The sequence below is a fragment of the Podarcis pityusensis genome, assembly GCF_964106645.2.
Source record: "Podarcis pityusensis genome assembly, chromosome: 8".
Taxonomy (NCBI): Eukaryota; Metazoa; Chordata; class Lepidosauria; order Squamata; family Lacertidae; genus Podarcis; species Podarcis pityusensis.
This window is the reverse complement of record NC_138033.1, coordinates 24,818,662-24,836,621: the sequence shown is the minus strand read 5'-3', so window position 1 is coordinate 24,836,621 and position 17,960 is coordinate 24,818,662. Positions and strand designations below refer to the sequence as shown.

The 17,960-nt window shown below is 43.5% G+C and overlaps 1 protein-coding gene across 3 annotated transcripts in view; it reads right to left on the bottom strand.

The window, feature by feature from the left end:
* The window catches only part of PHACTR4 (phosphatase and actin regulator 4), an 88,796-nt gene that overhangs the window by 44,715 nt on the left and 26,121 nt on the right, over positions 1–17,960 (bottom strand). The window lies entirely within an intron of this gene.

The following is a 17,960-nucleotide window of genomic DNA, read 5'->3' as shown; positions in this document are numbered from 1 at the left end:
TTCTTAACCTGAAACTGTTCTTAACCTAAAGCACCACTTTAGCTAATGGGGCCTCCTGCTGCTGCCGCGCCGCTGGAACATAATTTCTGTTCTCATCCTGAAGCAAAGTTCTTAACCTGAGGTAATATTTCTGGGTTAGCGGAGTCTGTAACCTGAAGCATATGTAACCTGAAGCGTATGTAACCCGAGGTACCACTGTATCTGTTGAAGATGCTATACACAATCCCTTCCCTCACACTCTTTTTCTTTACAACAACACTGCAATATAGTAAGGCTGAGAGGTTGAAACTGGCTCAAGGTGACCGATGTTGATGTGTATATGACATCTATGTGTGCAGGAGATCAAACATGGGAGAAGCTTCCTGATGTAGAATATGTTGTCCCTATTTTCAACTGAGAAATGTAGAGGGGTATGCGCTCATATTTAACATGAGACCTAGGAGAAAGCTAAATACTGTACTGAAGAACTCAAGTGGACAGATATCAACTCTGGCAATATTTTTAAAGGGCATCTTCAAATTCTTTCCAAAAAGAAAAAATGGTGCTATAAAATAAAAGAGAGAGAGATACTAGAAAAATTGGGGCTGTCCCTATAAATAGGAAAAGTTATAACATTTACATATTGAAGAAAAAATAATGTTAGTACCTCATACCTTCTAAGAAAAAGAAACTGCAACCAACCCTTTCAACAGAGTTCAATAAAAATTAGAGAGCCTTAATTGCAAAAGTAGTACCTACAGAAAGTTGCAAAAAGTTCTCTGATTTGTAATTTTGTAAATTAAAAAATAGCTTTTTATTGGTTCTGGAGGGGGGCATCTTCCGGGTTGTTTTGTGGCAGGCTTGCTTGGATGTTTTATTTCAAAAAAGCACAAGGAAGAAAGTTCTGCTATTCCACCCACCACAACTGAATAATCTGAATAATAAACATCTGAATAATCTAGATAATCTTAGACCTACAGATTGACAGGGATGAGCAAAGCCTGATTATTTCCCATTTTAAATTCATCCATCCCCAAGGATGGCTAGAAAGACCCTGCCTAAAGTATCCCTGATGTGGGATTTTGGAAAGTCTTTCCAGCAGCCTTTAGAGAAGGATACTTGTATGGAACATTTGTGCTTTGCCCTTCACCACCCACCCGTGTGTTCAGGAATCCAGTACTGGGGTTCTTCTAGGTATTTTGGCTAATACCTGGGACCCACAGGATCAAACTCCTACACATATCCATAGCCTGCTGAGGTTGTACATCTTCCCCTCACATCCTCAGTGAGCCCTTGGTCATGGCCCCAAGTGGTTGCTCACACTCAGCACCCAAGACTTGCTGCTCTAGCAAGCTACCTAGTTGTGCTTAAAGACAGAATCCGTTGGCCTTGACTGGCAAATTTAACCTGCATTTGAAAAAAGAAAAAATGTGAACCAGTACCAATCCCGCCATTCTCTTCAAAATCCTCCCATTAATGTCACAAAAAAGAATTCAACACTTAATTGCACTTGAAGCTTGAAGTTTAGAAGTTGCTTTGAGGCCCCCTGGAGCCACCTGGAGGCCCACAGGATACTACAATAAGGAATGACTAACATTCTTTGCCTTCATTATTGCAACACAAACATTTTCATTGACTCAAACACATCAGATGTTAACATGGGAGGATCTTTTTGCCAGTCCTGAACTGTCAGTTCAGGATCAACAACGATGGAGCAATTGCTTTACAACTATCTCGGCAACAGGGACCCCACAGATTAGATAGAAGATCCAAATTGAGGAAAGATTTTTTTAAAAGATTCTTATTGTCTGATGAATGCATCACTACTGGATTTATAAACATTCCTGGAGGGAGCTCAAGGCAGGGAGAGGTGGAAACAAATAGCATTCTGAACATTCTTAAATAGTTTTTCTCTGTTTCATCAGGTTCTCCCCTCCCACCCTCCCCCTTTCCAAGTGCCCACTTTGAAGGGCTTTTAACCTGCTTGTTGGATTTTCCTCTTGGCTTTCATATTTTGCTAGACCAAGCATGTGACACCTGTGGACCTTTGGATGTTGCAGAACTACAGCTTCTATTATCCCTGACCATTGGTCATGCTGGTTGGAGTAGATGACAGTTGGAGTCCAAGAACATCTGGATGACCACAGGTTCTCCATCCCTGACAACTGAAGGCCTACTTTCTCATGTTCAAGATTTGGATGCCCACACCTTAAATCTCAAAAGAAGGGCCAGCCAATGTGGCATCTCCAAATACTGTTGGGCTCCAACTCCCATCAGCCCCTGCCTGCAGCATGGCCAAAAGGTGAGGGACGATGGACGCTGTAGTCCAACAGCATTTGGCCTCCCCAACTTCTTAAATAGTATGTGAAATGGAAAATGAGAATATAGCACTTGCACTCATTTTCCCACATAATATACTACATCTGAACAAATTTCCACTTAACGGTATTTGCATTCCCCTAAACCTTGAGGAAATAAGGCTGCCACCGTATATGTGTGTGTGTGTGTGTGTGTGTGTGCGCACACTTTTTATGCAATTGGTAACAATTAATACAACCACATTGCAAAAGCTCAAGAAAAACATTTTTCATTTTGTTTTTTGACAAATCCCAAAGGAAAAGAAAATGACAACATCTTAATTTAGCAAAAGGGAGCTTTTAGGTATCCCCCCCCCCAAAGGCAGTATTTAATATTTCCCCATCAAACTTGGCAAAGAAAACATTCCAAATTACAGTAATGCAATAAAGAAAAAAGGACTTCTAAAAAACAAACAAGTTCAAGACCCATTTGCATTATGAAAGAAGATGCTGATTTGTAGACACTGACTTCATTGGTATCACACCCCTTAAAATATTAAAGACTGCAATGTTAGAACCATGACCACTAACTACCACAAGCTTACCGAACAAATTCAAAACTCCAGTCTCTACCAACAGCTTCCATAGTCCAATAAATCCAAAATTCCATCAGAATGGCTCAACTGCAACCAGAAATTCAGCATGAAAGGGAGCCAAATTCACTTTGGGTTCACTCAGACACACTGTTCATATTATTCCAATTACTAGAGAGCTCTGAAGGACACACAAGTGTCTAAATTTCACAGTCCTTAAACAAGCTTGACAGCTTTCATCTTTCAATGCCAGGAAGTGACAGTCAAACACAGATAGAATAAGGTTGTGCCAATAAGTATTCAGATTGGTTGGCTGAATTTAAGCACTCTGCTTCATTAAGAAAAAAATAGAATAAACCCAACAGAACTGCTAGGTCTGAACATGAACTATGGTCAGTCACAGTTTGCAAGATACACTAATGATTAAAATCAAATCAGTCAATTTTAATGTCCCAACTATTTCAACTTGATTTGCAATCTGATTTGACAATTTCACGGCTGGCTTTTAAATCCAACTCTGTTTATGATTTTCTTCCCCTCCCCCTGCCATCCCCAAATCAAGGATGTTATTTCTCCCTGCCCCACCTTCTTATTTCACTTTTAGGCACTTTTTCAACAGTACCTTCCTCCAGATACCTGGTTTTTAAAAGAATAATATCCCTCAAAACCAGATATCTGGAGGAAGGTACTGTTGAAAAAGTGCCAAAATTCATTTGGCAGCTGTGAGCCCATAACTAAACAGGAAATAGAAAGACTTCCCCAAATCTGCTGGAGGGGTAATATATGCCAAACAAAATCATACCCACAAGACTTTAATGAAAGTAGAGAATACAAAGTTTTAGTTTTAGTTTCTGGAAACACATCTGGGAGGCAGAATGCACAGCACAGACCAATTTCCCCTAACTTGGTTTGCTCCAGATGTTTTGCACTACAACTCCCATCAGCCGAAGATGGGAGTCATAGATCAACGTCAGAGGGTGGGCATCAAGTTGGGGAAAGGCTTGTATAGGCAGATGTAGCTAACTTCACTAGGCCAAGAAATAAAATGGTGGATGGCAAGCAATGTGCAAAAAAGTCTTCAAAACAGGGAACTAATCCAACCTCAAACAAGTAAGTTCAGGCATATGTGGAACTTTCTGAAGATTTGAAAACTGAGCCAAAAACCACAGAAACACAGTAGACAAGAAAGGGCAGTGATGCAGAAGCCATGTGACAGAGCTATCGAGGAGCATCAAAAGGCAAAAGGCAACCAGACAAAACAGAATGTTTCTGGCGGGAAGCATATTAACCATAGTTTGCATCAGTCTGCACACAACTGAAAGAATTCCTAACGTAAGGAATGCAATGAAAACATTCCTCTGAGGAAAAGATGAGAAAGGAGTGATCATGCATTCACAAGACTGTCGGAGCCAGCCGTTACAAATGGCGCAGTTTAGCATAAAATAAAGACACAGAGAGCCAGCAATATTTTCAGGATGGTATGAGCAGCTCCTTTTCGAACTTCTCTCCTCTCCCGTAGCTTTTTGATTATCCTTTGTCTCTCTCCAGCCGCATGGCCGTTTGCCAGTGTCTCACGTTACCTCATCTGGTCAAGGCTTTTATTACACCCATCACCATATAGGGTCATCACTGCCCAGAGGAAACACAACTCCATTTAAGGTCAATACATTCCAATACATTGTAAAGCTCAGAGTGCTGGTCAGCCGAGGTCAGGGGGCACCCTGCAATATTACAAGCCTTTGCCGTGGCTTTATGACTCCCACATGCCCTCTTTCTTTATTTTATTAATCAGAGTCATATATGTCAGTACCAATACGGTTATATCGAGCGCGATAAGTGACTCTTGTGACACCGGAAGCGGGCCGCGGACTGGAGAACCATGCAGTACATATAGAGATTAAGGAAGGAATACATTGGATACAGCAACACAAAATAACACAAATAACTACTATAATGATCACTAAAATCAATAAATGTTGAAGCCAACTTCCATCCGGAAGCCAAGAATATAAGAATTCTGATTCCAAGCTGCATGGTAGGCTTCCTTTCTAGTTTATTAGCCATGCACTGGTGTCACTCCTATAGCACTGAGATTGGTCACTGTATGTTCCTGTAAGAGAACAAGAGCTATTAAAAGTGAAATTCAATGTATATTGACAGTTTGGATATATGCCCCATGATTCTTTCCCCTCTTTAATTTGAAAACAAATGGGGGCAGGCTCATGGAGGGTCAATTGTACTGGAGGCCAAAAAGTTTGCTTAGGGGATGTAATATTAGTAAATTGAAAAGATCCATTGACAGGCACACCATGAAGCATTATGCCTGAATGACTGGCAAAAGGCGCCATGTGCATACACACCCAACATTTAGAAGCATGCAATAAACTGGCAAACATAATCATATCTTGTACAAAAATATTATCCCTCCATATCTTATGATAATTTTCTCCCCTAAAAGTCTTATTCAACAACACTGTTCTTCTAGTTCGAAAGTGGCTGAGCCGTGGATACTGCCAGCCAGAGTAAGATTCAGGCGACAGCTGCTTACCAGCCGATAAGGTGAAATATGGTGGTTTCAACTGGACTGGGTCGTCGGCTTCTCTTCCTTGTATAACGGTGCAGCAAAGGATGGCAAGGCAAATGGTTAGGAAGGCAAACACTGCCAGATGCAGCTCGTGTGCAGCACCTCTAGGTGGTGCATGCGGAAAGGTTTCAATGCTTCACCCACAAAATGTTGACAAAGTGTAGGGGAGTTCCGCATGCCTTGAGGCAGGACAACCCACTGATATCGCTGGGTGGGCTGCGAATTGTTATATGCTGGCAATGTAAAAGCAAACCGTTCCCTGTCTGCTGGAGCCAGTGGGATGAAGATGGTTCAATGTGGCCGAAAGTCAATTGTTCAGAAATAAGCTGGTCAGAAATAGCTAGTGCCGCTGCTGCGGATTTTTCTTTTGGTAGAGGCCACTGTTCTACCCCCACTGGGGTATCGGTGATCCTGGTTTGCCACACTGGAAACAAGTTGTATCGGTGGCTACAGGCTGGTTTTCATTTAGCGCTGCTGCCAGCAGATGAGCCTTGTGGGTGGCTGTACCTACAGACTGACAAATGCGAAGCATGGCTGCTGTGTCTGTGGCAGGATTGTGTATTATCAGTCGCAATGCAAGTTTACAATCCTCATTGGCATTTTCAAAGGCCAATTGTTTGATGATTATTTGCTTGGCTTCAGGATTTTCAATTTGGCGACTCACTGCTGTAAGCAGCCTATCCATAAAGGAAGAATATGATTCTCTTGCCTCTTGCCTGATTGAACCCCACCTTGATTGAATACTGGGTTCTGGAATTTTTCTCATTGCTTGTTGTAACAAGGCTGGAGCATACGCACGGCAGGCAGTTTCCCATTCGTGGGCAAACAAAACACCAGCTGATGGGGGTAACACTGTATGGGCCAAAAGCTTGATGTCCTCTGGAACCAAGAGCTGGGCTAATGTGGCTTCTAAAAGCGCCCGCGTATATGGGGCTTGGAGTCCATTGGCCTTTACTGACTGTTGCAGCTCTTTCAAGATCTTATAGTCAAAAGGTTGGTATTGGGCTTGGGTGCCTGCCGGGGCACCAGCAGGGGGCACAATAACAGGGAATGCCATAGTATCCTGAATTAAGGAACAGGCAAGGACTGCACGTTGAAAAGGGGTAGCTGGTTCTGCCGCTGAAAGATTAGGATCATTGCCAGCCAGACCACGGTATTTTTGCAGGATTGGGTCCTCTGGTGAGGAACTGTAGTCCGGAGGTTTGGGGTCTGGGGCTGCTGGCAAGGCGAGTGCTGGAACAGATGGCAGCACAGCAGGCTGAATTAAAGAAGCTGAAGGTTGTGTTGCCAATGCAGCCATGGAGATATTTTTGGGTGATAAAGAGCCCATGGCGTAACGAACCTTGCACCATGCATTTAGAATCTGAAGACCAATGCTGGGGTGCCCATGAAAATGTGCCGCAATCTTGTCCCAAAGTTTTAATTCCCAAGTCCCATCTGCAGGAAACCAGGGGGAATGCTCTTCGATGGCCAGAATGAGCTGTATCAAATCACCCTCCAGAACTTCCAATTTGTTGGAGGAGAGGAGAAATTTTAAGTCTTTTAAAAATTTCTGTTGGGGAGTAGACAAAGAGCTGCCCATTTTTCTAAAATCAAGATAGAAAAAAGAGATCGAACTCACCGGGATCTTTTTAAGATGATTAGCGCTTGCAACCCTTGCCGGGCGTGGTGAGCCGATGATATCCTTTGCGTGAATCGAAAAACCTCACACGGTTTTCTTTTAAAAGCCTCAGACGTATTCTTTTATTCAGCCTCACACGGGGCACCACTTGTCGGAGCCAGCCGTTACAAATGGTGCAGTTTAGCATAAAATAAAGACACAGAGAGCCAGCAATATTTTCAGGATGGTATGAGCAGCTCCTTTTCGAACTTCTCTCCTCTCCTGTAGTTTTTTTATTATCCTTTGTCTCTCTCCAGCCGCATGGCCGTTTGCCAATGTCTCATGTTACCTCATCCGGTCAAGGCTTTTATTACACCCATCACCATATAGGGTCATCACTGCCCAGAGGAAACACAACTCCATTTAAGGTCAATACATTCCAATACATTGTAAAGCTCAGAGTGCTGGTCAGCCGAGGTCAGGGGGCACCCTGCAATATTACAAGCCTTTGCCGTGGCTTTATGACTCCCACACAAGACTGTCCCTCTTTGCAAACTATAGTTTCCTAGGAGTCTCCTATATACCTGGCACCAGGTTTTTCCTCTATTACTTATGCAGGCAGTGACCATTTTGCACACGTCCAATTGACATACCAACACCGGCAGGCTGACGCATGACCGCTGACGTGCGAATGACCCAGAACACAACCCCTGCACAAATGGGGAGCTTCCTGTACCAATATGACTCCAATTCAATGTTTTCACAATTGGGTCCAAGAAGCTTTTGAATATGAGAATAATAAACAAAGAGCATAGGTTAGAGGAAGGGCATCTGCTGTGAATGCAGAAGGTCCCAGCTTCAATCCCCAGCTAAAGCTGGGAATGTCCTCTGTCGGAAACCCTGGAGAGCTGCTGCCAGTCAGTACAGACAACACTGAGCTGAGATGGACCAAGGGTCTGACTCAGTCTGGGGCAGCTTTCCATATTCCTACTAGTAGCAGTGTTTGCTCTTTTGGCTTAGCTATATAACGCCAAATAAAAGCTCTTTGGTTTAGCTTTTGGGAAGCAACCAATATTTACAGGCACCTGCCCTATTTTACTTTCTAACTGGAGTAGAAGCTTATTAAAATGCGAAGCAAGTTCAGCATATGCAAGCTCAGCAGCTGATCACTTCGGGAAGACTTTGGCCACCACTGGTAAGTAATTGAAAGGAACTTTCAAACAAGAAACTGGTTAAACTCTTTCATTTTGAAGAGATAAATTCAGGAGCAAAAATGCTCTTCACATTTCGTTCTGTAATCACTAAAACTTTCTCGACTTCCACAGTGGTTCACTTATTTGTCACAGATACACACAAGCTGCTTTTTGCTAGGCTTTCCTAATTGCATGAATGTAACCATAATTACAGGTTTGGCCTCCTTGTACATTGCACCAATATACCTTTTGAAATGATTTATGAATAAATAGTTCCCCAAAGACAGGATCAGCGCAGAAGAAACCCTTCCAGTTTAACAGCCTTGTGATTCAGGTTACTACAAGCCCAGCAACACATCTGCCCAAGAAATATGAACATCACTAAGTTGTGCCATCTCAGAGATGATCTGGTTGCTTGCTTAGCATCCCAAGCTACTTCCCCATGCCAATTGCCAAGCTCCACTAGAACCTTATTCTCCATGAATTTGTCTAATCCCCTTTTAAAGCACTCCAAGGCGGCCATATCTACATCTTGTGGTAGTAAATTCCAGTTTAACTACACATAGTTCTGTTTGTTTTGAATTTTTCTACTATTCTGCTTCAATGGATGTATGAAAGAGAGAAGCATTTCCCTTTCCACTTTCTCCAGACCATGCATAATTTTATCCACCTGTATCATGTGTCTTCCCCCCGCCACACCCCTGACTTGATTTTCCCCTAAGCTAAAAAGACCTGAACTTTGTAGCTGCTTTTCATAAGACAGAATGAAAATAAACAGGGCAGCAAAACTACTCCATCAGAGAGAGAGAGAGAGAGAGAGAGCGTACCAAGTGACAAAGCAGTCCAATCCAAAGGCCAGATGAAATAAGATAGCCTTAGTGGTCCAGTCACAGGCAAACAGCATAGGGGCCACACAAACATTCATTGGGACAGGGGCCCAATCTCAGCCCCAATGTCAAAGTGGCTGTGTCCTGTGCAGTCACATTTCCAAATTCTTCCTCTGTACTTTAAAAACAAAACAAAAAAATCTATGCAACTTGAAAGAGATCTCCTGGTCACCCCAGTAAAACAAGACAAAAGTGTTTTGCTTACTTAAATTAACCCCAGAGCCAAATGCAGAAATCTGATGCCTAACCCAATTTAATGAGGATCAGTCAAGCATGCTGGCAATGTGGGGGAGGACAACAAAGATCCTGCATAATGCGGGTCCAGCCCTACTGACACAATGAAATAACAGCTGCTTACAATGGAAAGGCCATTCTGCAGGGCGGGATGGGGGGGGTGGAAACTGGCAAGTGGTGATAACAGGGACTGAAAAACAGGTAGGTGCAGCACTCCAGCATTATGAAAGAAACAGCTGCAAAAACGTTATCCTTCTCCAGATATGATCTTTTACACTTCCTGAGATACTTGGCTTTTCTCTAGACACAACCCCCCCCTTCCATCTCACACTTTCAGTTCTACAAGAACAAGATGCACACATTTGGTTTCAAGAGGTTAGCAACCCCTCTTTGTGTGGGCTTTCTAGACTTTGCTCTAGCTTGCAGGTATAGGCAGCCTGTGGTTGAAGTGAATAAGCAATTAACTTCTGAATCCTGTAGTGATCAGACTATTATTTACGCACACAAACACACATTGAATGTATGAAGCTGGTATTTGGGAAGGGTTTTCATTTTTATCTTCACAAGCTCTCCTACCAAAATCTTAAATGTAAGAACTAGAAATCATAGGCAAACACATAGCAGGTATGGAGTCCCACAAAAAGTTGCTAGAATGAGAGACCCAATTGAGTTTGGAAGCAAGAGCAATTGGGGGCATTTCAAGCTGTCAGGCATCAGTATGGACTGGCAGCCCAGAGTGCCTGGCTGAGTAGACAAGCAAGTTGCGCAGAAGGCTAAAAATTGAAGCTTGATCTCACCTCCTCAGTCATGAACTCCCAAGGCAGTCTTGTGCAAGCTACTATCTTTCAGCACCCTAGTTCACCCCCATCTGTGGCACGGCACAAAGAACACAGGAAGTTGCCTTATACTGTGGCTTACATACAATGGATGGATTTACTAACACCCAGGTTTTGGAATGCTTTGTCCCAGGAGATTCTGTTAGCATTCTCTTTGACATTCTTGGCATTTAAAAAAGTCATATTTGAAATTCTTGGCATTTAAAAAAGTCATATTTGTTGCAGGAAGCATTTTAAAGATCTATGTGGCTGATTTGTCATATCTGTCATTGTTCTTACCTATACCTATTTCCAGCACAGCCTTTGGAAATTGTCACACTTGGATCAACCGAGATATGCCTGGTGGGTGTCAAACCTACTGGGCAGCACTGCAAAGAGCAGCAAGAATTATTTGCTTCTCACCTTTTCCTTAATAAGGAACTGTAACACTGGAAAGCCAAAGGAAACAAAAGGAAAGTTTGATTTCATGACAGGCACAATAGAAGACATGCCGATTTTTCCATGGTAATATTTTTCAAGTCAGAATTGCACCCTGTGCATGCAAAGCAGCAGAAAACAGGCACGGCCGCGATTTCTGGAATCTGCGCAAACACGATTTCCGGCGTTGGCATCAGAGCATGCACAGATGCGATTTCCGGCACCGCGGAAGCGAGCCCCTGTGCCGCGCCGCACTGGTTTAGCACAGCACGTGGGGACTCGCCGTGCAGGCAGCTCAGTTCGGGGGTGGCTCGTGGGCTGGTTAAACGACCCCCGTGGGCCGCTTGTGGCCCATGGGCCTTAGGTTGCCTACCCCTGAGTCAGGCTAACATGGGACTGATATGCCTTAAGGCTCCTAAAAGAAGAGCCCCGGGAAGTCAAAAGGCTGTGGGTTTCAAAACAAGCCAGGATGAGTATGCAAACCTCATAAGAGCAGCAATAATGAATCAGGCAAAATGCCCCTTTAGTCCAGCATTCTGTGGCCACCAGAAAGTAACGAGGCGCCCAACAGTCCATCATGAAGGCAACAACAATCCTCTCTCAGCAACTAGTATTCAGGTAGCTTTTGAAGGTAGAAAAAAACCAGGGCTGCAGCAACCCAGAGAAATGCTCACCTCACCCAGCTGTTGCCTGCATCTCCTCAAAAGGCCAGTCTTGGGCTCGATTCACACATGAAATCAGCAGCATGGGAGTCAGGGTGCATGGATACAGGTGTGTTTGCAGAGCACAGGGACTCCGCACCATGGAGAAAGGCTGCCTGCAACTTTGGAGGCCCAAAGCCCAAAACTGAATCAAGAATCTGCAGATAACATTGAGAACCAAATGTCATGTATCTGTAGAACTGAAGGAGACAGTCGGCCTTAAGTATGATCATCCTTATTTTTATTTTTTTTAATGTAGATGTTCTGATGTAGCATCCGATAGCATTGGAGCAAATTCCTAGGCTTCAAACAGTGAATGGGGCATCAAGTGTCAGAGGGGAAGGCTTCACTTACATCAAAGGTGCAGGCCATTTTAAAGGTTTGTTTAAGACTTTCAGCAGATGTATTTAAAAAGGAAAAAAAAAACCTCCCAAAAATTACTCTCCGAAGATAGAGGTGAACACTCTATTCCAAGATTCACAGAATTGTAGAGTTGGGACACCCTGACGATCATCTAGCCCAACTCCCTTGCAATGCAGGAATATGCAGTTGTCCAATACAGGGATTAAACCTGCATGGCAAAAAGAGTAGGAAGGAGAGAGCGAATGGCGGCCCTCCGTTGCCACCTCCACTGGAGCCATATAGCCAGGGGCTGAGGAAGCCTCTCCGGCACCCACTGGCGGAGGAAGAGGAGTGTGTGGGGAGCGCACCGCACCCGGCAGTGTGATCCTGGTGGGGTGCCATCAAGGCTGCCCCCCCGCCCGCGCTGGGTGCCACGCCCCCAAGATGCATGTCACGCCCCTGTGGTTGGTGTGCCACACCCCCGGGACGCGTGCCAGCCCCATCCCCGCCTGCTCTCCGCCCCCCGGTGCTGGAGCATGAAGCTCCGCCACTGTCAGCACCCGGGGTGGGGCACGTACGAACGCCACAGGGAGGCAGCGGGCCATCTTATCACACACACACACACCCCAGGGTGGCACCTGGAGTGAGCCGCCTTCTCACCCCCTCTTCGTATGCCCCTGCATACAGCGCCCATTGCAAACAGCAGAAGGAGAGATCTGATCATCTCAGATTTATAACTTAGAGGATTCTTCTATGTACAGTGGTACCTCGGGTTAAGAACTTAATTCATTCTGGAGGTCCTTTCTTAACCTGAAACTGTTCTTAACCTGAAGTACCACTTTACCTAATGGGGCCTCCCGCTGCCACCGCTGTGCAATTTCTGTTCTCATTCTGAAGCAAAGTTCTTAACCCGAGGTACTGTTTCTGGGTTAGCGGAGTCTGTAACCTGAAGCGTCTGTAACCCGAGGTACCACTGTATTCTTATTTTGAACTGCTTTGTTAAATTGTTTTATACAAGTTTAAGTTTTGCTTGTCACCTAGAACATATAAATTTAAAATAAATGAATAATGCCAGGTTACCAAGGTGCAGACATGTGCTCAGCCCACTAGAAGCGCCTTTCTGTAAGCCCCTTACTGTGCCTCTGCTGCAACAACAGTCCCAGAAGACAAATAACTGAAGAATGAGACCAAAGGAAGGGCCACTGTGAGTTTAGTTCTTATATGAGAACCACCACCGCCCACATAAAATAGGGTGTTGATATTGCTACACACACAAGAACAGTAAACGAACATGAAATAAATTTGGAGCTAACGGAAATAGCTTCCCACACAGCACCATTCGAAACTGCTGAAATGCACAGTTGACTCCCACTGGCCTGATGCCCTTTTGAGAGAGATGTTGCACCCCACTTACAGTGTTTCAGCAATTTGCTAAGAGTCAGTGTTTTTTATGCCAATTACAAGGATAGATTTTGCATTAAGGAAGAAAAATTACTTAGGTCCCCCCACCCAGCTCACTAAAACATTAAATTTGAAGCTCCATACCTGCAACACGCAGAGAGACACTTAAGTTTAAGACAACACCAAACCACCTCATCAAGTGTCAAATTTCTATTGTTTCATAAAGAATGGAACACAGAGCAATTTCACATGTAATTTCAGTAAAAAGCCCATGGAAGCCCTTTACAGCAGGGATAGGGAACCAGCGGCCTTTCAGGTGTTGTTAGACTACAGTTCCCATCATCCTGGACCACTGGCTATGCTGGCTGGGGCTCATGAGAGTTTGGGGTCCAGCAACACTGGAAGGGCCATATAGGTTCCTCAGCCCTGCTTTGCCTCATGGGTAGAGAAGCTGCAGCCCTTTAGATGTTGTTGGGCTATGACTCCTATAATGTATTTATTATTTTACTCACTAAATTTATATTCCACCCATCAACCCAACTTTTATAACAAGATTTATCCCGTATCAGCTTGTCCATTCACTGAAGAGCCTTCTGAGAGGCCCTGCACTTTGTGACCCCACCCCCACCCATATTGTAGATTATCATGCTGGTCAGAGTCTTTTCAACACTGGCATGAAAATTGGAGCTTCCTTCCAAAGAAGGTCCATCTCATTCCATCTTCATTAGTCTACAGCTATGACAGTGGTGCCTCGCAAGACGAAATTAATTCGTTCCGCAAGTTTTGTCGTCTTGCGATTTTTTTCGTCTTGCGAAGCACGGTGTCGGGAAAGTTTTGGAAAAGCTTCAAAAATCACCAAAGTCTTTAAAAACCTGAAAAAAGGCTACCACTCCTCGAAGTCAAGTCGCAACTGTATTAACGGTGTTAAGAAAAAGGAAACAAACTTGCAAGACGTTTCCGTCTTGCGAAGCAAGCCCATAGGGAAAATCGTCTTGCGAAGCAGCTCAAAAAACAAAAAACCCTTTCGTCTAGCGAGTTTTTTGTCTTGCGAGGCATTCGTCTTGCGAGGTACCACAGTACATGGAGGGGTTTCCCTGCCTTTTGGAGTTAATTGCTGAATGACTGACGTTGCTATAATTCTATTGTCTATTTTGTTGTTGCTGTTGCTGAGATGTGCCTTGTATTTTAGGCATGATGCTTTAAAACAACCAGTATTTTCATAGTTGCTTCATGGAACCACAAATTGAAAGGATGTGGAAAAAATATTTTAACAAACAACTGTAAACAAAAAAATTCTCATGAATGAATGCTGACGTTATACCTTTGCACTGAGATAGCCGATATAGTGCCTTCTAGATGATGTCTGACTCCCATTTCCATCAACTCCTGTCAGCATTGCCAATGGTAAAAAATGAAGGGAGTTGGAATCCAACAACACTAGGAAGGCACTACAATGACTATTCCTAGCTTATCACTTGGAAGCTGTACATAAGGTAAAATCTTCCATTAGAATTCTAAAAACTACTCATTACAAACAAGAAGCAGGTATTTTTTGCCACACAGGTAGAAAGCTCAAAGTGAAGCCTGCCATCTAGTGTCTCGAGAGCAGAAGAGCCTGACTACACAACACATAACATGAGGCACTTATATAATTGGAGCAACCAGAAAAATTGGGCATGAATGCCAAGTTGAGGCTTGTCAGACAGGCAAGTGCAACAGGAACAACAACATTCTGACCAACATGCCTGCAAATCTTGAACTGAAATAATAAGGGTGAATTATAGTCAGCAGTAAATTGTGTTTACAACTGCCACAGATAAGGCCTTTGCCAAATATGAAGACTCAGCAAATCTATTTTATTCCATTTTTAAAATGTGTATGCCATATCCTTGCCATCATCATTACTATTCAGAGGCTTAACAAGATCTCATTAAACTCTGCCCTGCCTTTTATATGGGACCGGTCTTAAGAATAAGACGTGCATATTGGGAGACATTCCTTTCAGTTCACCTCACCTCCCTATTGACCTCCCCACTCCCACCATCCCAATGCTATTCTTCTCACAGGTGAGCTTGCTTCTAGGATCAGAGCTCAGTTGGGAGGAATAGTGAGGCTGGTGCTGCATAGAAACAGACAAGCTGGGCTCAACCCACCTTGAGGATGTGTTTAAGGAAGAGGAGAGAAGCAGGGCAAACACTGAAACAAACACTGACACAAGCATAGTCCATGTCCCCAAGAAGCCTGCCATCTAAAATCCTGGAGGCTTTATCAACAAAATAGAAATTAGTGTTGCCAGCACATCAGTGCAATACCATTACAATCCTGCATAGTAACATTAAATGCATTTCAAAGGCCTGGTTCACATGTAACGTGAAGTCAAAGTGTGGCTTAGCAAGCCTGTAATATCCATGGGGGAAACTGCAGTCTCTTCACCTCTTCCCTGGTTCTGCTCCTGCTGCTGCACCACCCAGAGGTAAGCAATGGTTAGGTTTAGAATTACATGTGAAACCAGGTCCATGGTCGCTTAAAGAGAACCAAATCATGAGCCTGACTTTGGACAACACAAGTCAAGGCTTGCTGCTCCTGGCACAACTAAAAGTAGAGGAGGAATGAAGCAGGGATTGTTGTGCATCAAAACTCTGCTCATTTGCATTAAGTCATAGCTAACCATTAACTAAGCCTTAATGTGACATTTGAACACAGCGGCAAAAGATTTACAAATATACCATTTCCTCTAGTGCTGTGTCCTCCAAATCAAATCCATTCTGTAAAATTTGCCCCATTTTCAGTTATGCAAGGAAGAGAAAATAAAAACATACGACTTCAGAATGCTGCTGTAAGAGTAAAAAGTTTTCTAGGAAAGCAAGAATCACACAGCAAGCTTTTAATAGAGACCTGCACCAAAAAGGCATTGCTATGCTGATTCACATTAATCCTCACTGCATCATAAAACCCAGACAACTGTTATGTATTCTCCTCTGGAGGGTTTAATATCCACAAGCTTAAAAAAATTTAATTAATCTTTTCATGAGAACACAAGGCAAAACAAAAGCTCAATCTAATAGATTTTATCTTATTATCAGCCATATTACTGCATAAGGCAGCGGATTAGCTGCAGCAACCAAGCAGAAACTGCTTCTTCCTCACAGTTTCTTCAAAAAGCAGCTGGGGAAAAACTTTCCTTGGGATCCCCTCGTGGCCAACAAGGTGCACAACAATGCTACTCAGAAGACTCACAAGGTCTTCTAATCTAAATAGCTAAGCACCTATTGTGCAAGCGGTAAACAAACAAATGGCAAAGGACAGAAATCAGTCCAGCCACCTGGTTGGGAAATACATGTAAGTAAATAAAAGATGGGGGAGAAAGTGCTGAAGTCAACAGAGCTGGTCTCAAAAGACCTGGACTGCAAAGCTCTGCTTCATGGCCACTCTGGCCTCTGCCCAGAGCCCTATTTGCAGTAGGTAACTGATACTTGGTGGGAGGGAAGTAGCCCCATCGTCCCCCAAGCTACATGCATTCAATTTAATGTACACATAGAGTCCACAAAGATGCAACTATCTGCATGCAAGATTCTCTTCCAGGATTCCTAATTACACAGGGAGAACCCTAGGCTGGAACAGCTGCAAGTACACAGACTCCATGCAGGCACACAAGACTCCCCATGTTCACTCTATGTTGTGAGTACAAGGCTATAGAGATCTTAAATAGTTACCTGGTAAGATAAAACAGCAACATGCTGCATCAATTGCTCCTAGCAACTGAAATCTAGCATTGCCAAGCTGGGCTGTTTGTGGGGAGGGGGGCAGTGTTAAACCCTCTGATTCAAAAGTCGCAGGAATTTTGGCTATAGCTGCATTAACTCAGCCATGAAAAGTTTGCAGATTTGATCACTGCAGCATGAAGGCATACATTACTATGGGGGGAATATTAAATACATCTGAGCAGTGCCTTTTTTCTCAAAAAATGTTTAGGGGTTCTCTCATTTTCCTACTCATCTTGAAATACTGCCCCTCAATGAGGCCAAACTTAGATTCACAAAATGTTTAGGGGTATGCGTACCCCTGCGTCCCCCCCAGAAAAAAGCACTGCATCTAAGAATAGAACCCTTACAACAATTATCACTTAGATTATCCAAAGAGCATTCTGCAGTACAGAATAGCTTGCATCAAATCTCAAGGGAAAAGAAATGGGGCAGTAACACTAGTGAAACATCCAATTAAAGGAACAATTACAGCACATAATAGTAGCTCTGCTGTCATCAGGAGCACCAACACGAAGACATTTCAGTCACGGACTCCAGCATAGACAGGAAACTGCAGTTATGCCAACCAAGTCATTAGGGCCTTGGAGACCGATTTCTGCTGTGTCCCAAGCTGGCCTTTCCATAACTAATCCCTGTCATTACGGGCACTGGGACAATGCATGACAGAACAGTGCCTCCTGGTTCCCAAGTCTTGGACTACAAAAAATAAAAATAAAAATCAATGGCCACTGTGCAGATTTGGGGTCACAAACTTTTTAAAAGGCTGCAACAATAAAACTAAGTCAGAAAATCTCTTTGCCATATCCTTTGGGGGGAGTCTTTTTAAAAGGACAGAATGTATAGTCTATCATCCACAAAACAAATAGTTTCTTACAATTATCTCTAATAGATCAGGCAACACCAGAAATGTCAAAAGGCAGGTGGGTCACTTGCAAAAGTAATTGCCTTTGCTGCACATTATGTATTGTTAAGAATTTTGGCAAAAAAAAAAAAAAATCAGATGGAAAAGAGTTTACAGCATCTTACTGCCAGCTTTGCACAAATTTTGAAACTTGCCAAATCCTTTTTATGCCATCAATTAAAGTCACCTACATAGGTTAATTTGACCTGGGAAAGTCATATAGCACAGACA